Source organism: Anas platyrhynchos, chromosome 6 (genome assembly GCF_047663525.1).
Source record: "Anas platyrhynchos isolate ZD024472 breed Pekin duck chromosome 6, IASCAAS_PekinDuck_T2T, whole genome shotgun sequence".
Classification (NCBI taxonomy): domain Eukaryota; kingdom Metazoa; phylum Chordata; class Aves; order Anseriformes; family Anatidae; genus Anas; species Anas platyrhynchos.
Window position 1 is genome coordinate 5,754,468 of NC_092592.1, and position 13,900 is coordinate 5,768,367.

Below are 13,900 nucleotides of genomic sequence, written 5' to 3' on the forward strand. Positions count from 1 at the left end.
AGCAAGCCTGGTCTAGGCATCTGCTTACCGGTCTGCAGTCTTTCTCTTGAAAATTAGTGCGTGTCAAGTACAGTCACCGTACCTTCCAGAGGGTGGCATATGTGGGCTTGCCAGATGAACAGCAGCTAAACCAAGAGGGCAGAGGCAGCAGTCCCCGATTTATTTGCAAGCAACCTGCCTCAACGCTTTCCAAGCTCTCCGGCACACCAAAAAGTTTAAGGCAGAACGGATTTGCACGCCGCTGCTGCACACGCTGGGTGATGCATGTGACCAGACTGTCACTCCTGCTGCAGTACCAACACATTCCCACAGCCGCTGCGAGGCTGAGAAAAAGCACCTCGTTTGCATGAGGTGATTGACTAGCCATGCAGATCGGGCTTCGCTGGGAAGCAGGGAGAGAGAGAACATCTTTCAGGGAGAACTGAATTTGGAAGAGGCACAGCACAGGAACAGTTTGCATTCATCTCCAGCTTGCTACGTGGGATCCTGAGAACATTTCCTTTACCACTTCAAATATACAGTCTGATTTTATTTTTAAATCTCCCTTTTCCCCTGGTTTCCAACCATCAGAAAGCAAAACAGTTCTCGGTCAAAAGGGGAAGAAAAAAACCAACACAAACGCACAAAATAAACATACTTCACATAACCTGGCAGACCCCAAAGCACACCACAAGGATTTCACAGGTCACGAACCTCCTCCCACCTTGGGGGGGGACACCACACAAGGAGCCGTTCCCACCACAACTTTTGATGGTGGGAGGTGGGCGCAGCCTGCTTTGCCAAGACAGGTGCGTTGTTTTCCTCCTCGCTGCAGCCCAGACGAGTCAATGTGAACTGACTCCTGGCTGCCCACCCCTCCCAGCCACACACCCCTCACCCCAGACCGACATCCACAAAATCCTCACTGCTGCTAAAGGACGAGAAGGGGATGGGAAGCAGGTCGGTGCCCCCAGATGACAGCACCCACACGCCTACCTTCTCCCGGAGGGAATCCCGGATTCCTCCTCGGGCTCCAGCCCCTGAGGCTGACTTCTCTGCGTGTATCTTGAGTTAGTCTTCAGAGACGGAGCGCTGGCCAGCCTCCGGGAAAAATTCACCAGCAAGAGGCTGGCATCAGTCGCATCACCTACCGCGAGCCCTGGGCGCGGGGTCACCCTGCTGCTGCCACGCTGGCTCCGCTGCTGCAGTCGTGCTCCGAAAGCTTTCGGGGGGCTTCCCGTGCCCCCGAGGGTTTCTCCCCGTGGCTTTAGGGTGCCGCAGCCGGGAGCTCCCCGTCTCCCCGCTGCCTGAAGGGCTGAAGCGCTCGGGAACAGCAGCGGATGAGGCGCCCAGCATCACTCCGCTCCTCCAAATGAGCTCGGCAATGAGATGTAACAGCCGCCTCCTGCCCGCGCCAAGTGCCACAGGAGCAGAATACTAACCGCTCCGTTTATTTCACTCATTACCAGGCGCAGACAGCGAAGCCTTACACATCGCATCTCCTCCGCCAGCCCCTTTGACATAACCCTACCTTTTAAAACACCCATCCCCGCCGGCACCCCCTCTCTCTGCCCAGCGGCGGGGGCACCGGGGGGGGAGATGGGCGCCCACCGGCGGCTTCCCCGGCCCCAGCAGGGCTCGGGGCAGCCTCGCCGGGAAACTTTCAGGCGAAACTTGGCTGTGGGCAGGGGGAGAGGGCGGCGAGGGGCCCCGGGGGCTGTGCGGACCCCGGGGCCGAGGCTGCTGACCCCCGTGAGAGCCCCAGTGCCCGAGCCCAGCTCCCAGCTCAGGGGCTGCGCTTCTGGAGCCAGGGGCAGCTCGGGAGGAGCGGAGTTCGGGGCGAGCCTCCCCCCTCACACGGGACGCCCCTCAGCGCCATTTGAGGACCCCCCGCCCACCCCCGGCCGAAACCTACACACGGGGAAGGCCGGGGGGGTTCGCTCCCCGCGGCCCCTCCGTCTCCCCGCGGCCCGCCGCTGTCCCCCCTTATCCCCCCGCAGCGGCCGCCCCGCTCCCGCCTCGCCCCTCACCTCAGCGCCGGGCCGCCGAAGGCCGAGCGGCGGCGGCCGGGCAGGGAGCGGAGCGGCGCGGCGCTGCCGAAGGCGGGCGGATTGTGCCCCCCTCGCGGCTCGGAGGGACGCTGAACTGCAGCCGCCGCCCGCCCCCGGCCCCGGCCCCTCAACGCTGCCTCCCCCCCGGCCCGAGGAGCCGGGCCGGGGGCGGCTTTCGGCTCCCCCCCGGGCGAGGGCACCGACGGGGGGGGCGTGAAGCGGCTGCCGGCTACAGCAGCCGAGGGAGGGGTACGGCACCAACTCGTGAGGTTTTTACCGACCCCGCTCGCCTACTTGCTTTCAGGAAGGTCTCAGGGTGAAGAAAGCCCCTCACGCACGCTGGCACAGGCCGGTGATGTCTTCTGGAGTGGTTTACTTGCTTCAAATGTGAACGCTTCCATAAAGCGTGAGCTTCGCAGGTTTAAATGGGAGATTTGGGGCAAACTGCCTTAAAATCTCAAACAGGCTGGACCAGCACCTGTGCCTCTGCCTCTATTCACCTCATAGTCCCAGAATTAGGGCCAGCAATCAGCCCCCACCTGGGGAAACAGCAGCTAGAGACCATCAGCAATGCTGTAGGCCACTGCAGACCCCACTTTTTGGAGGATAATCCTGTAACAAGAAAATCCCTCCAAAAAATGGGTTGGCCAGAGGGTCCCGAGCCCCCAGTGCTGCTTCTGTTCCCACCGTCCTCGCTCACATGAAAACTATACTCAGAAAATCAACTTCTAGCAATTAACTTTCTTCAGTTAGTTTCTTCAGTGGCATAAGCAGCTGAGGCTCCCGTGCCACCAGGGGGAACCGACTCCTATTCAAAATATCTGTCCTTTTAGTTTTGTGGATTAAGTTTATCAGGAATCAATTCCCAATCTCACAGTGGCCCCAGAGCCTGACTCCAGCAGCGTTTCCATCATGAGAGCAAGAGTCACAGATAGGAACTGGAGCTGGCTGCTGTCTCAAGGGGCTTTGCTAGAAAAAGTTCCCCAAGCCACATCCCTGCTTTTTTTTTTTTTCTGTGCACTAACTTTGGTTGACTGTACAGCACAGCATTCTGGCTCATTATATCAGCAGAAAGCCACCCTGGCAGAGAGAAGCGGAGTTTCCTTCACCCTTTGGCAAGCTGAGCAGGTTCACGGAGGAGCTGGATAAGCAGCAAAGCCTTTGCTGAGCAGGACAGAAGGAGCAGGCCATGCAGGTGGTGCAGGCCCAGCTGCCAGCAGAAGCTAAATTAGCTCAGCCACCCCCGACCCCTTCTCAGTTTCACCTCTGTAAATCCAGACTAAATCCTCCACCTGCAGTTGGAACCCAAATTTACCCTTCATGGTCTCTGAAGTCAAAAGCAAAACTGTTATTGATTGAGACGGCCCTTTCTGTGCTCTTCTACCCTCTGGTGGCAATGAGAGCATGAATCTTAGCCCCGTCCTGGTGCTACACAGGAATGCTCTAAGTATTTACCTATACATATGGGAATGTGCACTACAGAAGGGAGCTTGCAGGTCATCCCTCAGCTAGCACAATTCATAACCCAACAACTGAATGAAAACCTTTTCATTCTCCCTGCCTCTGTGCCATACTGCCTTTCCCCCAGGCTTCTTAAGCACCCAACTGGTAACTTCTACAAATTAACTGTTACAGACAGAAAAGGAAACATGGGAAAGCCATTGACAGCAAGGAAAACGTATAGCAACATTTGAGCTGGCTGTTGCACTAGCCAGATATTTCTCCCCAGCATTATTAGATGAGTCACAGAGATGGTAGCAGAGAATCTTGTTTGCTTACATAGATCTGCAAATTTGAGAGCTCAGGAGCTTCTGTACTAATGCAGAATTCGGAACTACTTGTCACAGTACACAATCGTATTTGAAAAGTAATGCTTTTAATTAGAGAAAGACTTAATTTCTACTTCAAAATTTGGTGGATTATTTTAATAAGAAATCAGGAATTACAAGCCGGAGTGTCAAGACCCCATTAATTAAATATTTGTATGCGCTTACATATAATTTAAAGACTGCCATTTATTTAATCTTAAAATTCAGAGTGAAGGAGTAAATTCACCACTGTTTGTTTAAATATGGCTACATTCACTGAGCTCGTACCTTAAGCCTCTGCTTAATCTGTTTTACAACTCAAAATAATTGCAAGCAGGGCAATAACTACTACCACATCCCTACGTTCTCTTTCAACAAACCGTTGATCATATGAAAAATGTGCCCATGCATTTGCAACATTTCTGTTTTTTTTTGTTTTTTTTTTTTTTCAATGGCCGGCTGTACTGAGAGTTTGTTCAAGGATCAATGTGCATTTTATATAAATACAATTACAATTGTGAATATAATTCCCCAAAGCCCCAAATTAAATTCTCCTAATCCATCATCTCTTAGCGCTATTGAAATGAATGGAAATTTTGATATTGATTTCACTGAAAGCAGGTGCAATTCCTTTATGTACAAGTGCATTTCAGGCCGTTTTCTTGTCTGACATTTACAGGTATAAATCTGGAGTTACTCTACTGACACAATTTAATTTTCCACCAGAAAGATACATTATCTTCTAAGACTCCAACCCTCAACCTTAATTATGCATTCCTAAAACTATTTATTTTTCTTTAATACCATCTGAGTCCCATCCTGCCTTCCTGAAGTTAATTAAAACCATTTGAAAATACTCCCAGCTGTAATCCAAGGAGTGGCACCACTACTTAGTTTGATAGCTTCACACAGAGATGGACAAGGGACAATGCATCTACCTCGACCACAGCATACATTCTCTGCCTTAACCCTTGAATTAGGAATAATATCTATTCAGGAAAATATATATATATTATTGGATAAAAATATTATCCAATTCCTAGTTGGCTAGCAAATTTAAAAATACACTGATAATTACATAAAAATGAAAACAGTAAGCACTGTATTCAGTTGATGACTGGGAGCCATCAACTCTGCTAAAGAAAATGTCTAGTAAAGAGAATTAGTTACACCCTGTTTTGGGGGCTTGTAAAGGCAATCCAAGTAGTTGCTATTCCAAGCTGTCCTAACATGTATGTAAACATACCTTTAAATACACGTATAGATTTTTAAATGTATACATGTGTAGTCATCTAGGGATGTCTTGTGTGTTGTGTGTATGCACATGGGCGGCATAGTTTTGTACATGTGCACCAATACTCTATCCTCAACACTATCCCAAACCTGCTATACACATACAAGGCAGAGACTCCACACAGTGTTATTTGGGGTGCTTTTCAGCAGGAGTGCCTCACAGACATTAGGCAACTTACATTTACTGCAAGATGTACCATCTCCATGACAGAGACACCGAGACAAAGCAGCACGCCAGAGGCCACGCTGCAGATGGAAAGGCTTTGGAGAGGAAAGGCTGACTCCCAGAAATTACTGTCCTTCTCCCCATGTCCAGATATCCAATCTGCTCTGCCTTAATTCCCGAAACGCTGAATGACCATGCTTCCTATTGATTTCATTTGCACCTGTGAGTTCTCATCACTTTTGCACATTAGGCCTGAGGGGTCCAGAAGATGAGAGAAACACAGACAGTAGCCACAGAAAGGTATTTTGGTTGGAGTGGCTTGCTCAGCAGCATGCACAAAACAGGGATAAAAGCAGATGAACTGGGATAAAAGAGAATTCCTCTCATTCACCTGCCTTAACCACAGGATGTTCTCTTCCAGCAATCCTCTTCTGCTGTTCTCTTCTACGTGTGCCTTCAGGTTTCTACAAAGGAACTGGAAACCCTACTAACACACACAAATACATACTTATATCTATCTACTAATATAAGAAAGATCTGGAAAGAGACTCAAGTGCTGTAATTAAGTATAACATCCTAATGAATATGCAGGAAGAGGTTGCATTAAGAGGTTACACTGATGACCATCATTCTGGCTTTTCCTAACTTGAGTGCTTGACTCCACAACTGAAGCAGCTTTTAACACAAGAAAACTGACATAAAAAGAGAGGATTTTTTTTTTGGTTGTTGGTTGGTTGGTTGTTTTTTTTTTTTTTTTTTTTTTTCCCCCGTTTTCTTTTTTTTTTTTTCCTCTCTCTTCAAGTGAGAACACAGGAAAACAGTTCCCCATGACCTATCATCACCTCACAACATAAGTAACTACATGCCTAAGAGAAGAGATTTTTGTCCTAACTGGAAGCGGGGCATTGATGTTATTTGTTGGTCTGATCATCGGAGCAGGTAAGACTACTTCCCTGAGAAATCCAGTCTAACCAAGACTCTTGCTCCCTCTTCCCTGCAGAGATCATGTCCCTGCCAGTACGAGATGCCGTAACTCCTGGCAGCACGCTGCACCAGGTTACGCTGTTTATGCTTTGACAAACTGCCAGCATTTTGCTAAGAAATCAAGTGCTAAAAGGGAAATTACAAAGTTTAGATCTCAGCCAGAACTGAACAGAATTTCACAAAATAATAATAATACATGCTTTTCTCTGGTTCTGGAGATTTTCTTCCCTGCCAAAGTCCAAGGGTTGTGGCAAACAACACAGACGCTTCAGCCTCTAAAAATAACATTGTCCAAGCCTCTTGCAAGGGTAAACTCTGATAATGTAAAATAAATATGCTGTGACCAGAAAGCTTCTGATTTTCAACCAGAAAAATGACTGAAGAGTATCAAATATAAAGTCTTTTGTACAAGAAAGAACACAGTTAGCAATCTTTACAAGTACAGCACATAGTCCTACTTTTCCAAAACGTGGTAGTGCACAGGGGGAGGTTTTAGAAAGCTCATCTCACAAGGGATGCACTTCACCCAAAGCTTCTGATCCCTCTCCCAGGAAAAGGGCTGATTTGCATCAGTGACCGGTAATTCCCTACATCTCTGAAATGCCATGGGACAGCTGTCAAAATCAGGCACACTTTTTTGAAACTCAACACTAATAAGGTTTCTGGATTCTTAGGCATGGGAAATAATGAGTGTTAAGAGTTGAGCATCTCTGACTGGTACTGAAACTAGTATCAGCTGAATAGAATTAGCAGCTTCCAACACTAAGCAGGGTGGTTTTTTTAGGGCTTGGTTGTTAACACATCTATTGAGTGATTAAATGTTAATGGTAACTGAATCACAAAGTTAAAACAGAAATGCTGGATGCATACAGTAACAACAGCATTAAAAAATGCTTACATTACCAATTAAAGTCAATAGACATCCAGCAACATTTTAATAGCAGCTGGGAACTTTTCTGTATCTGTGCACCTTTACATTACCTTTTGAATTACCAACTTGCAAACAGAATATAACAATTTTTTAAAATATTAACCCTTGCTTACGTAGTATTTTGAAAATTTGAAAATTGTATTCAGTATCTTAAAACAATGGCTAGAGGTACTCTCAATCACCCACTGAAGTAGTCTAACCATCTCATCGGTTCTGCCAAGCCTCCTGGGAAGCCCAGACACACTGCTAACCTTCCAGCTCTAACAACAGCGAGGTAAACATGTTCATATCCATCACACACTGAACGGGGAGCTCACTGGTCACCATACCAGCTCTGTCTGGTCATTTAGAGAACTGTGATTCATTACATATTTCAGTATGTAAGGCCCTTATCTGCCTTCCAGGTTGTTCTTGCATTTCAGATTGGCTTTGAATTATTTCAGGATTATTTACAGGACGTGTAAATTTTTATCTTCTCTCTCTTTCAGAAGCCGTCTTTATGCATCTATTCAGTGTTTGACCTTTGCAGCTCCCTGCATACATTATATCTAGACTTTCTGTCTTGTTAAATGTTCCATACATTAGTTTTTGTATATAGGCTGAATGTTTTCCCTATCTTCCATACGCAGCCTTGACAGGCTGCTAAGGACGTCTCAGATAGTCTATTCTTTCAGTGGCTGGAAAAGATTTTTTCACTTCCACTGTCTGAGGACACATCCCTGATTTAAGCAGAATGGAACTGAGCAGTCCTAGGAGGAAAAACAAGCACAGCCACGGCTGAAATTTCAACATAAGCATTACTGCATTTCTGTTGCTTTGTCTGTTAGCAAAACCAAAGCCGTAGGGAAAGGTCAACTTGACTGTGCTCATAGGTACATTAAAGTTGGGGAAGAAATCTGCATGCAGGTCTCCCCTACCTTTAAATCCAGCAAAACCTCTCTGAGTTCTGACACGTGAGCAATAATGAATGCAAATTTAAAAAGCATTTTTCCACTCACCAAAGGAATTTGCTCCATCGTAACCTGAATATCATTCTTTCTAGTAGTCCAAAGAGTACAGTTTGACCTACACAAATGGGAAAAAGGGAGTTTAGCACATTAGAATCTCCTCCAAAATATTCATAAATCTTGGTAAGAGGTTCAGGACAGTATTTGGAAGTGATTAGCTATCACGAGAATGCCAGCAATTTCAATTTCAGAAAGTAGAAGTACAAACTTTAATACGTAGGACTTAAGAAGTTATACTTATATTCTTGTCTTTCTCTCACGTTTGCAATAACGGGAGCTATTTAAGCGTCTTATGGCACGATTACTCTTATTGCAGGATTTCTTCTAATGTGACTGGTCTTCTCCCCAGCCACACATAACCAAGACCCCTTGAGATCCCTGTAAGGGATAGATGCACATGTCCAGTACACGCCTCATTTTAACATTGTGTTCAAGAGAAATTCTTCCTGGGAAGGGATTTTTGACCTACCTTAGAAAAATAACAGCAGCATCAGTGGTGTTAAGTGAGTCATGAGACTGGAGCCATCTCACCAGGGGCCTGAAGAAATGCATTTTTATCTCACTTGTACACAGCAATGTGTCTCAAAAGGATGCTGGATGCAGTTATACAGGCTGGGGACTCAGAAGTGCTAGGACATGAGCACCTCTCCTGTGCCACCAACAGTAAGAAATGGCATCTCAACAGTGACTGAAAGATGCAGCTAGGTATGGCTGCCCTTTCAAACCTTCTCTAACGCACTTGTCAACATTTCACACCATTTATTCATCTTTTGGTTTAGGTCACTTTTAAATTCCCCACTCTGGCCCTGGCCAAGGCAAGAGCTGAATAACCTTTGCAAATTTGATGTTTCAGTACAGCTCTGCATTTTGAGATTAATAAATGCATCAGATGAGTCAACACCTGCTCTTAAATTTTTCCATTATGAAAATTAACCAAAAAAGTACCTTCTTACTTTTCATCTCCTATTCAGTTTCTGGACCAAAAAAGTGAGCTTTGCACTGTAATCATCTGGTTTCTCAATAGCCTCCCGGAGGCCACATGAAGGACCCTATGTCTATTTATTTTAATTAAGTCAGGTGTCACTTCTATAACTGCTACTTACATGGCTCAAGAGAGGAGTGGCACAGTTATATTTGTTTGAAAGACATCTTGGTTAGAACTTTCTTAAGACTCTTAACTGTTCTGAGTTAAGGTTTTGTCAGCTTACCAGGTTCAGATGTAAATCTTACAGGTCTTTAAAAAAAAAAAAAAAAAGGTTGTAAAAGTGATCTGGGAGTTAAAGCACACATTTGTTCCTCTTCAATCACCTAGAACAGTTCATTTTTTAATGGACACCTCCCCCCATACTTTCTTTGTTTGTTTAAGTAGGTTGCCTACTTTGGAAGTCAGCTCTTGGAACTGGAACAACCTGTTGCATTTTCAGAATAGCAAATTTTGACTACTGTCTCCTTATCTTGCACGTCTGTTTCTAGATATCAGCCAGGATCAAGTAAGATACTTGTAGTTCCTCCTAGAAGATAAATTAAGTCCCCTCTTTATGCCATCATCCAGGTCTGTAATGAAAACGCTGAACAGATCTGGTTCCTGCACAAAGTTCTGCAAACTTCATGCACTGTACCTTTCTCCTTTGATAGGGAACAGGAGTAACTCCTCTAACCCTGTTTGTATCTTTTATTTGATAGTTTCATGTGGGGCTTATTTCGCTGTGAGACAGAAAGGAACATCTACTGTGTCCTATCCACAGGAATCATTTCTCAGTTTCAGGGGAGAAATTACATCAGCTAGATGTGATTTTTTTTTGTGTTTCCTCAAGACAAATCCCTTCTGGATGTTTTAATTTTAGGAGCTTACAAGGTAGGATGACTTGCTCCAGCATTTTTCCAATTTTTGAAATAAAGCTTAATAATCTTGAAAAGCTGAGGCAAGCATTTTGTAAGAGGAAAGACAAAACCATGAACAGCTGTACTAGGCATGTTTTGTGGTCCCACTCCTTCATTCCTATCAAGACACACAGAAACAACTGTGCTATAGGTGCTTTCCAGTTATTCCAGAGAAGAGACACCTGCATATTCGGTAATGGCTTTCTCCTGTCTTAAACGCAATCTCATTGCTGCATCACTTTACGCAAAACTGAAGGCAGTCTCAATACAGAGACACATTAGATAAAGTCATTCTGGCACTCATGGGAAGTTTTTAGGGTATGTAGTCTACCATTTCCTACCAAGATTAATACTCCGTGGCTGGACAAGGATGCTCTTCTATGCCACTGAAGGAAGTTAGAAAAAGGTGCGCATGCAACAAGCCATGACTATGGTGTCATGACACCAAATCAGGGTCAGGGCTTCCTAAAAAGTACAGCATAATCTCTGTTTCTTGATGTTTTGATGTATTATGAATCTATAAAGGAAAACAACATTCATTTATGATTTTTGTATTTCCACATTGTAGGGCTGGAATACAGCCATGCACATACAAGAACGAGCTGACTCACTACTGCCCAGCTTCAGGTGAAGTCATCTATACTCTGTGCCAGGTAAGGTATGAAATTGCTAATAAAGATCATACTACAGAATCAGGCTGGTAGCAATCTGCATCACTTCATTCTTAAGGACGCTTTTGTACAACATGCAATGACTTGTGCTAGAGAAACCTGGACGAATATCAGATTCTCTGTCCACCCTAAAGCCTTCAGCTTTGAAATCTCCATTTGTTTCAAGCTGCCGAACAAGCTGTGAGAAGAAATCCCTTCATCCTACAGCTCCCTGCTGTGGAGCACACAGCCAGCATAGTTTAGCACAGGGACCTCAGCAGCAGACAAGAGAGAAAGCACGGTTGGGAATAAATTCAGGTTTTTACCTTGCTGTAATGATTTAGTCTAATAGAGGAGCAAAAGTTAGATGAGTAGCTTTCACAAATAAGAAATACATGTTGCTTGTCTATACAAGGTCCAACAGACACGGGACAAATTCTTTTAGATGGATCACTGTGCATCCCATTAAAGCCAAAATCGTTTCCAAAAACATTCAATTGAAAACCTTGTCGAAGCCAATTATTCACTGGTAGCAAGTGTCACACAATAGCTTCTACCTAGCAGTTTAGGACAGGAAGTGGAGACCCCCTTTTCCACCTACAGAGGCAGCTAGAAAACTGTTACGCAAAATGATTTCCAGCCAGGACCATGAATGAATAACTTTACTTAAATAACCTTTACTCTGAGATAAGTGCAACGTTTAATGGCCAATGAGGCAGGTGGGTGTGGTTCCTCTGGTGGCTTCTTCACAGTAGCCTGAGGGAGAAGAGCAATCTTTGGTATTTATCATGTCAGTCCCAATCACGCCACCTCTGCCCTATTCCAGCCATTTTTTAATAGTGCTCACTTACTGTCTTCTTCCAGAATTATTTCTCTACTATTAAAAGCTGAACATCCTCGATATAAACCTTTGAAGCATAACCCGTGGCATTCTCCTGTTATAGACTGATGGCCAGATTAATCCTAATCTCTGTTTATATCCATATAATCTCTAGTTGTCACACTGGGGCTACCCTTGATTTATATGGGCACAACACAGATAAGATCCCAACCAAAAACCTAAACAAGCAATCTATTTTTCTTAATCAGGACAAAACAGAAATAAGATTTTAGGTGGCTAAAGCAATTTAAACAATGAATACATACTTGAAGATTTTTTGGTTTTGTTTTTGTTTTTTAAGAATCTTTTATCACTATCATTGGCAATTGTCTGTGTCCCTGAAGAACCTGTATCAGAAGAATCTTCCCAAACTACGTCATTGTCCCTGGGGCCTACTAGGCTTGCATGTGTATTTGAGTCACTTGTGTATTTGCAACACGAGAGGGAAGATTTTCAATGTCATCAGGTTGACCTTTGAAGACTTACATTAAATATTGATGAATTACAAAGCTGGATGTCGAGAATTGGCAAAATCACCTCTAAGTGAAGCATCCAGTGTCTTAGCAATGCAATAAGTATTTGGACATGCTCAATTTGAATAATCAGCTCGTACTGATTTAGGTAAGTCTAGACTTACACAAATTGTTAGGAAGTGACTATCTGCCTGCAGTATTACTGTCAGAAACAGTTGTTCCAATCTAGCAACAAACTAGACAAGATAACAGCACATGCAAGTGTAAGAAAAACTTAAAGAGAAATTTGAGGTTAAGAGAAAAGCATTACTGCTAGCTACATTTCTTTTGCAGATGAATTAGATGAACACTCACTGTTCAGCATGGATAGCAAACTACATGGCAAGCTTTCTTTGCCTTACAGTGCCTGAGAGCCTTCTTGAACTGCAATGCAAGTTGTTCTCTCAGAGAGATTGCTGACTCCTTCCTTAGCAGAAGGTACCACACACCTCCTAAACCCTGCGAAGAGCACATAAACATAGAGGACAGCATGCAGGTGTGGGCACTATGATGGTTCTGTTTCTTAACTGAACATTTGCTCTCCTTCACTGTCCTTGGCCTTTCATGCCTCAGTCCTCACTATTACTGTCAGCATTGTCAGCTCATCTGAGAAAAAGGAAAAACAGTTACGTAGTCTCTGAACACTGCACTTGTATCACCAGCAAGGCACCCACTCTTATCTCTGACCCTTCAGTAACCTTTTCTAGACAAACAGAATAAATTTTGCATGTGTAGTTAACTTCACTTAAAAAATGAAACAAGATGCTATTTCCAAGAGAGCGAAAGGAGAGTTCTCAAAGTTAATCATATGGGTCGAGTTCAAGGGGTTTGGTATTACAGATTTCGATTATTGATGTTGAGCATATCCAGAACTGCCTACTATGAAGTTCAGTTTCATACCATACAACTGAATGTTGTATTTTGCACCTGTTCATGAAATTCAATGCTTACAGGACAGAGTTTGCATTATATTTCACCTGTAGCAACTTTCATCTAAATATATACATGAAAGTATTTGTGGTGATGGTAACCTCTTTTTTACTGAACAGGCCAGTGAGAGGAAGTAGCAATGTCCACCTTCTGAAAGGTTCCTGACTTCTTCCACCTCCTCTAAACAGAGGCTAAACAACCATCCTGTGGAAGACAAGTAGCTGGAAGATACTTCACGATTAAGTCATGCCAATTTCCATAAGGCTAGAAAAAGCAAAAAAAAAAAAAAAAAATCTTACATAAAGTAAAAGGGGAATTCAAGACTGACTGATCCACAGAGAAGAGCAACATGCAAAGAAGTACAAGGCTTGCTACGCCAGGGAAGTGCCATGCAATGTAGCCCCTGACCCATGAACAGTTACTATAATTCCTGTTTAATGTGAAATAGTAAAAATTGATCAACAGAAGAGCTACCTAGAAAGCCTGAGTTCTCTCTTCCTAGGCTGCTTCCTTACTGCTCTTAAGTGTGGCCTCTGAGGGCCTTGGTTTGCTGGTGTGTTTGAAATGAAAGAAGGCTGAGCACCTCCAAGTATTCCAGCCCCGGTAAGACACTACATCACTGGTTAAACTCATCCAGATGGCTTTAGCTGTTGTCCTCACTGCTGTTCATTTCCTATTAAAAAAGAAATAGTGGGAAATGATAAAAGCACAAAAGCTTTTATCTTTTTTAAAAAGACATAATGAAGCAACAATGACGGATTAGCAATAATTAGCTAAAAGAAGAGATAAATAAAAGGGAAATAAACACATGTAAGCTAATGAAGGAAA

General features: G+C 44.2%; 1 protein-coding gene across 10 annotated transcripts in view; it reads right to left on the reverse strand.

The window, feature by feature from the left end:
- Positions 1-13,900, reverse strand: part of PCDH15 (protocadherin related 15) — an 805,380-nt gene that overhangs the window by 697,149 nt on the left and 94,331 nt on the right. For 8 of the 10 annotated variants that reach the window (XM_072040299.1, XM_072040297.1, XM_072040283.1 and 5 more), the window contains exon 7: positions 8,211-8,277. The exons of 1 other annotated variant lie outside the window; for it this stretch is intronic. The gene's annotated coding sequence lies outside the window, so the exon portion shown is untranslated. Of the gene's footprint in view, positions 1-2,009; positions 2,213-8,210; positions 8,278-13,900 lie in introns of those variants that run through there. One more of the 10 variants, XM_072040285.1, reaches the window with a different exon arrangement.